General features: G+C 39.0%; 1 long non-coding RNA gene across 1 annotated transcript; it reads right to left on the reverse strand.

Annotated features, from left to right (window-relative positions):
• Nucleotides 1-1,814: 1,814 nt before the first annotated feature.
• On the reverse strand, nucleotides 1,815-3,838 carry LOC125863051 (uncharacterized). The gene is made up of 3 exons (XR_007446091.1): nucleotides 3,721-3,838; nucleotides 3,207-3,283; nucleotides 1,815-2,052 (listed from the first exon to the last, which is right to left on the reverse strand). It is a non-coding gene; the product is annotated as an uncharacterized LOC125863051 (long non-coding RNA).
• Nucleotides 3,839-7,728: the final 3,890 nt, after the last annotated feature.

Below are 7,728 nucleotides of genomic sequence, written 5' to 3' on the forward strand. Positions count from 1 at the left end.
ATTCTATCTCTTCTGATTGTCTTTACATTTCCTGCTCAGTCGACCTATGATGCCTATTGAGTACCTTTGTTTTGGTACTCATGCTACACTCGGCATCATTTCCGATATGTTTTCTGTGATGCATGTCCTAGTACCAACTACCAACAGTGATTATTCGCACCATCCTTTATAGATTTTGGGATATCAGAGACGAGGGTGAGCACTTAACGTCCTGGATCAACATGTCTCTTTTTGTATATATGTCAACTAGTTTTTTGCCTTTGAGATGACTCATTGCATGTGGTCCACTTTCGGAACTTGTATTTGTTCATATTAGACAACTTTGTACTCGTGACTTCCAGGTTCTTAGAGGATTTATATTGTATATAGTTTTTAGTTTGCTTCCATTGCTATCTTTCCTTATTGTTAGTGTTATTTTCTGTTTAGTCCTACCTTTGTACTCATTACTTGTCGTTTTGGGTACGGATTGACTTACCTACTAGTGAGTTATAATAAGTGTCATCATGACTCGAGAAGTCAGATCGTGACAACTTGGCCCAAAACTTCATTCTTTATAAATTAATCACTTCAGTATGTAACACATTAAAAATTAGTAAGCTACAATTTATGAAATAACACTAAAATCCACTTGAAAAAAGATACCGGGTCATTACAGCCTGGTTACACTTTTGATCACCTCTTAAAAAAAGTATAATAATCTTTTATATCAACTGATTACTTTTACAGATATACTATGTGCAAAAGTGTTGCACCCATTTATAGAAAATGCTTCTCAACAGCTATATTATGTGCCTAATATGATATTAGTATTGTTCAATACTATTCCAAGCTCCAAGTTGTGAACTTGTCCTAGAGTTTTAATGAGACATGGAAGTTCAAAACCAGAAGTTTTTCTTGTCCTTCCACTTTAGGCGCTACTTTGAGGTACTTTTCAGTAATGTTGTCAACCTATTTACTTCAAAAAGTTGTGGTTACTGCTCCCACTAAGCTATTAGGCTAACTGGACACATGGTGAAACTGGGCACACCTCTAATCTAAGTGTCTGGAGTATGAAGTAAATATGGATCAACTCTACCTTCCCTTCTGGGATTCTTCTTCCTCTTCCTCTCCAAATTGGGCTCTTTTGTTTTGAGGTCATTGCAGAAGGACCTCAATGAGGCAACCAGGTGATCATTCTGATGTGCTAGGAAGTACATATTAAAAAATATTAGGAGTTCCTAGGTTCATAAAAAGGTGCAATGTTGAACCAATTTTGAAAATGAAGAGCCTCTGACAAGACACATATTATGGAAAATTGAAAGATGTGATATTAAATGAACCTAAAATGAGTTGTGAAAACGGAAAACCTATCAATTTTGCAGTAATTGACAGTAATAGCAAATAATTATCAATCTTTTTTGTGGATCGATGGGAAAAAATAGGGACATACACAGTACATATTGGCAAACACGCATGATTCCATGTATATAAGGCAGCATTGTTTGTCAAGCAAATTGCTAAGTAAAACTTGTAAAATACTCTTAATATCTAGAAAAGTGACTACAAATTTAATAAAAAGTAGGTAAAGCTAGGTTGTGAGACAACGCCAAGTAGATAAAGTTAAGTTGTGCAATAAGGACTATTGTCCACAATCTGTTGTACCTATTGTTACAGATATTGATTTGTCACGACCCGATTTATCAAGTCATGATGGCACCTACTATAACCCACCAGCAGGTAAGCCAACTCGTAACCCGGAGGAACAAGTAATGGGTCTGAGGGTAGAAATTAAACAAGAGTAGGCAAATAACAATATAAACAGGCGGAAGCAAACCAAAAACATATATACAAATAAAGATCCCTCCCAGAACCTGGAAGTCACTAGTACAGAGCTACTACAAAATGAGTACAAGTCCCAAAACTGGACAACAGAGACTGCACTGTCTCGAAAGGAAAAAGACAAGTCTATATATACAGATGGAGACTGAAATAGTACAAAACGCCGTGTGCTCACCCCCGTCTCCGGATAAGTCTACTCCAAGCTCGATCAACGCTGGCTACTAGTGCTCGGACCTGCATCACAAAATAGATGCAGAGCGTAGCATGAGTACCAAAACAACAGGTACCCAGTAGGCATCATCGGCCGACTGAGCAAGATAAGCAAAAGTAAACTGAAATGCGAATAAAGGGTCACATCAAGTGCAAAGAGTAGTAAATGGGGGGTATGTACACGAGCGTACAGGCAACAAAGACAAGCAATCTAACTAACTCCGCCGGGCTCCCATAAACCCGACGGGTACGCTCGTGCACAATAAAAGAAACCACCTGCACGGACCCCCATAAGCCCGGCAGATGGACTGACAGTTGAAGTAAAATAATGGAGCTAGAAGGTCTATCACAATATTACCAATTTCCGGACTTGTAACTGAACCATTCCCAATCATATTCCAAGATCTCATTACGTCCCGGACTTTAACCGGAATCTCTCCAACCTCCAAAACCTCAACCTGCAGATGAGAGTAATCAAGACTAAACTGAAGCTTTAGTGAGGAATTGGGAATACACCACGTGCAAGCTGGACCACGGACTCGAACCGGGTACTATAGCTAATGAGTCAACCTATATGGGCTGGACCACGGACTCGAACCGGGTGCTGTAGCCAAAGGTCGGGCACGGGTGGGCTGGACCACGGACTCGAACCGGGTGCTGTAGCCAAAATCAGATCACAGGTAAGCTGGACCACGGACTCTAACCGGGTACTGTAGCTAAGCCTGGACATAAGTAAGCTGGACCACGGACTCTAACCGGGTACTGTAGATAATAGAAAAGCAGGGCATTATGGATACAAGGTCATAAGCTGAGTTACCGACTATCAGACTCAAGTCTGCTACATCAGTCTACAAGGAGCTGACCGTCCGAAACGACGTCGGAAAAAGTTCTACTGCCCAACGACATCCGAAATCTCGCAAGTCTATGGCAACACTAGTCTAAGCCTAGACTAAGGCCAAACATACTTCAATTCAATATTATCATATACACCACCAGATATGGATATTCAATAATATCAAGAGACATGCTGTCATAATCCAACACTTTCCAGAAATAAGGTCTAAGGCAGGAATTATAGAAATTTAGCATGCTCGACACCCGAACCCCTCCATACTCAAGCAAATCAATAAACAAATGTCTAAACATGCTCAATCTCACGAGAGAAAGCCATAGCCTACCTGAAAGCCGATCACGCGTGCTCCAACTCACGGTACCGGATCTTTTCCTCTCCGAACGGTCTCCAAATGCTTCCCCACTAACAAAAGGTTAATCACCTCGTCATTTACGAATATATTGACACTAAAATTATATTTTTCGGAGACGGACCCAAAATCGGGTCTAAAACGGGATTGTGGGGCCCACAATTAGAATCTCAAAATCGAATCCGTGGAAACGTCCCAAATACCTTACTAAACTAATACCCCAAAATTTTAGCACAAACAGATGCCTAAAACACCGTAAATCAGCCACAACAATTAAAATGGACAGCCCCTTGATCACCAATTTTCGGAAAAACGAGACCCTTTCAACCCAAACAGATTATACCACGACGATCCTTGCGAAAAACTCTACAAGTTAGCCTCAAGAATGACTCAAAACGGACTTATGATGATCAAGATCTCACATTTCAAAATTCAACAAAAAAAACCATCCGGAAATCACCCTGGCAGTGGCTAAAAATCGATTTCTTACCTCAAATGAAGCCTCCCCTCGCATTTCTGAGACCATCGCTAGATTCCCCTTGAAATTCTCTTGAAGTTTGCCTTTTGAATCACTTAATTTGGATTCAAAATGAAGGAGCAATCTCAAGTTGAAGTTGAAGGAAAAAATATGGACGAATTTCGTCCTAAATTCTGGAAATTTCCAGATTTCACTCCTCTGCCACGTGGCGTCACGTGGCTCTGCCACGTCACCACCGCGTCAAAATTCTACAACCCTTCAAACTTAAATTTGGATGTTTCGGACTCGTTCGGAGTCGGAAAAATACAAACCTTATATGGAATCTGANTTTCTGAGACCATCGCTAGATTCCCCTTGAAATTCTCTTGAAGTTTGCCTTTTGAATCACTTAATTTGGATTCAAAATGAAGGAGCAATCTCAAGTTGAAGTTGAAGGAAAAAATATGGACGAATTTCGTCCTAAATTCTGGAAATTTCCAGATTTCACTCCTCTGCCACGTGGCGTCACGTGGCTCTGCCACGTCACCACCGCGTCAAAATTCTACAACCCTTCAAACTTAAATTTCGATGTTTCGAACTCGTTCAGAGTCGGAAAAATACAAACCTTATATGGAATCTGATTGGAAATGATATTTCGGACTCAACGGTGAAGACGGAATTTCCATTTGGAGCTCGCTTCGATGAAAAGTGGGTCCCACACCCAGTATCGTTTTGAGCCAGATTCCACAACTGCTATCTAAAGTCTCGAGAAGTGAACAAAGGGTCGTTCTAGACCAAAATCGATCTTTCGAAGCTAACCTAGCTGTCAGAATTTTCATCTGTGCACGTCTTCCAAGAAGGTTGACCAAAGTCAACTTTTCAAGTTATAAAAAAACTCCAAGACAGGGAAACGGGCCTAAAACCCAAACGAACGACCAGGCGACCGAACAGTCAGTGCCAGCAAGTCATAAATGACTTGGGGTCGCTACAGGAACGCTCTAAACGATGAAATGAATTCTTTAATTTAAAAATGACCTGGAGGGTCATTACAATTGATTAGCATGAACTCACCAGAAAGAATATTGTCTTTAATGTTTACGGACTTACGACCAACATATTGTGCAAATAATTCTAAGTCTTTTGATAGATGCTCTGCTCTAAAAAAAAGGTACTCCATAAGTTAATTGGTTCAACAATCTAGATATACTGTTTGAAGCATGCTGAATATGAAATTCAGTTAGGGGAAACTGTATCATTAACATCTCAGCGCATTATGTCTATTTCAAATCTTGTACAAAGTCTTAAATCATAATGAAGATGTTTATTCACATATTCCACTAGATTTCAAATTTTACTATTACTACCAGCCTCCCAACGCACAACCACCACTATTACCTTTACCGTCAGCCACTACTGCTCCTTGATGCGGCCTTCTCAAACCTCAAGAGCCCCAAGCAGGTTGTTATTTTTCTGTTACAATTATTTTCTTATTCCTTGGATGAAATGGAATTCCATTCTTACCTTCAATGTTATTCATTTACTGAGTAATCAATTCTTCGGTCTGCTTTTAACAAACTGACAATATTTGCATGACTCATACTAGCAGATACAGTGGGTCAGCTGACAATTTTAACAATTGTATTGAGATTGTAGGGTATGGCATTTTGTACAAAACAGATGAGGCAGTAAAATGTGAGATCAATAACATCTGGTGCAAACACATATACACACATAGAACAACCTTGAAGTTGCCTACTGAATCTGAGCTCTGATCACATACTTATAGCCTTACTTGGGGGATCCTGGGAAAGGAACAAAAGTTATTTCAACTTTGAAAATTGGTGGTTGAGATCCTAGGGTTTCATTGATAGAGTCCGGGATTGGTGGTCTTCCTTCAACTTCACAGGAAACCTGACTATAGATTTGCATGCAAACAAAAAGCTTTGAAGAAAAAACTCAAAGAATGGAGAAATGGGGAAAAAGGAAACTTGAGCATACAGAGGAAGAAACTGTTGGAACAGATGGCTGAACTAGATGCTGACATGGAAGACAGAACCCTTACTAATGAGGAATGTGCACTAAAATCTGAGCTGCTGCTGAAGTATGAGAAGTTGATCAAGAAGGAGAAAATATCCTGGAGACAAAAATCAAGGGCTCTATGGCCGAAGAAAGGTGATAAGAATACTAAATACTTTCACAAGACTGCAAATGCACACAGAATATACAACAACATTGACTATCTTGTTGTACAAGGATAATTGATTCAAGAGCCGAACATAATTGAAAGAGAAATCATTGATTACTACATTAGGATGTGTGTTGTTTTGTAAATATCTAAGTGTGATCATGTATGGTTTTGTAGGATTTAAATTGATCTTATAAAATCATATCTGATATGCTATTGAATATGCTAGGATATTAGATCAATAAAATCATCCCTTGATTCTCAAATCTGCCAGAATCAAGGGATTTGATTGCTAGATAGTTTGGTTTTCTATACTATAAATTTGTATCTCTATGGATGAATACAATTGTACAACTTTGGTACCAAAACTTATATGGTATCAAAGCAACTTCATTCTTGTGTTGCTTATGACTAAAATAACATTTACTGGGTTACGTTACCCAGCGGCATCGATAGAAGCTGAGAGTTCTATTAACAAAGCTCCAATGGACCAAGGCAGTGATTCTTCTCATTTTTCTTTTCAGCTTACTTCTCACAAGCTGAATGGAAAGAATTATTTGGAATGGGGGCAATCTGTCCATTTGGCAATTGATAGCCGAGGAAAACTTTGACACCTAGCTGGAGAAATGAGAAAGCCTGAACCAGGAGACCCGAAAATGAGCGCTTGGAGATCAGAAAACTCGATGGTAATCTCATGGCTACTAAACTCCATGGATCCTGCCATAGGTAAGCCATATTTGTTTCTTCCTACTACTAGGGATGTTTGGGAGGCTATTAGAGAGACTAATTCTAATTTAGAGAATGCCTCTCAGATTTTTGAATTAAAAATTAAATTGTGGAAAGCTAGGCAGGGGGAGAGAGGTGTTACTATTTATTACTCCCTCCGTTTAAAAAAGAATGATTTCCTTTCCTTTTTAGTCTGTTTTAGAAAGAGTGACCTCTTTCTTTTTTTGGTAACATTTTAATTTCAACTTTCCACGTGACATGTTTAAGGCAAAAAGATTAAAGGGCAATTTTGTACATTTGACATAACTTTAATTTAGGACCACAAGTTTTAAAAGTCTTCTATATTTTCTTAAACTTCGTGCTAAGTCAAACTAGACCATTCTTTGTGAAACAGAGGGAGTATAATGAGATGGTTTCCCTATGGCAAGAATTAGATCAATGCTATAATAATGAATAGGAGTGTCCTAAGGATAGCGTGAAAGCAATGAAAAAGGAAGAAAATGAGAGGGTTTTTCTATTTTTAGCAGGGTTGAACCAAGAATTCGATGAGCTTCGTTCTCGAATTCTTGGAAAAAACCCACTACCCACTTTGGGGGAAACTTTTTATGAGATTAGGCAAGAAGAAACAAGGAGGAATGTTATGCTAAAAATAGATCCCAATCTGGAAACAAAAAATATAGATTCTTCTTCTCTAGTTGCTACGAAAAATGAAAATGACAAGAAAAAGAAGCCAGGTGTGATTTTTGCAAAAAATACTGGCACACTCGTGAGCCTTGTTGAAAAATCCATGGGAAACCGTCTAATTGGAATTAAAAAAAGGCCAGACAACCATGGTAGCCAAGTCTTTCAATGTACCAGCGAAGAGTTAGGGGTGAAATCTTCTCCAGAAATGCCACCATTCACCAAGTAACAATTGGAGCTACTGCACAAACTTCTCCAATATCAACTCCAAATCAGTAAACTTGATCCTCCTACTCCTACTTGTTCTTTTTCCCAAGCAGGTAATGTACCTTCTGTTTTTTTTTAGTACAGATTCTACTGGTATTAGTTCTTGGATCATAGATTCATGGGCAAGTGATCACATGATATGGAATTTCCATTTTTTCTCGACGTACATTCCATTCGCAGGA

The sequence above is a fragment of the Solanum stenotomum genome, chromosome 4 (genome assembly GCF_019186545.1).
Source record: "Solanum stenotomum isolate F172 chromosome 4, ASM1918654v1, whole genome shotgun sequence".
In the NCBI taxonomy this organism is placed as follows: Eukaryota; Viridiplantae; Streptophyta; class Magnoliopsida; order Solanales; family Solanaceae; genus Solanum; species Solanum stenotomum.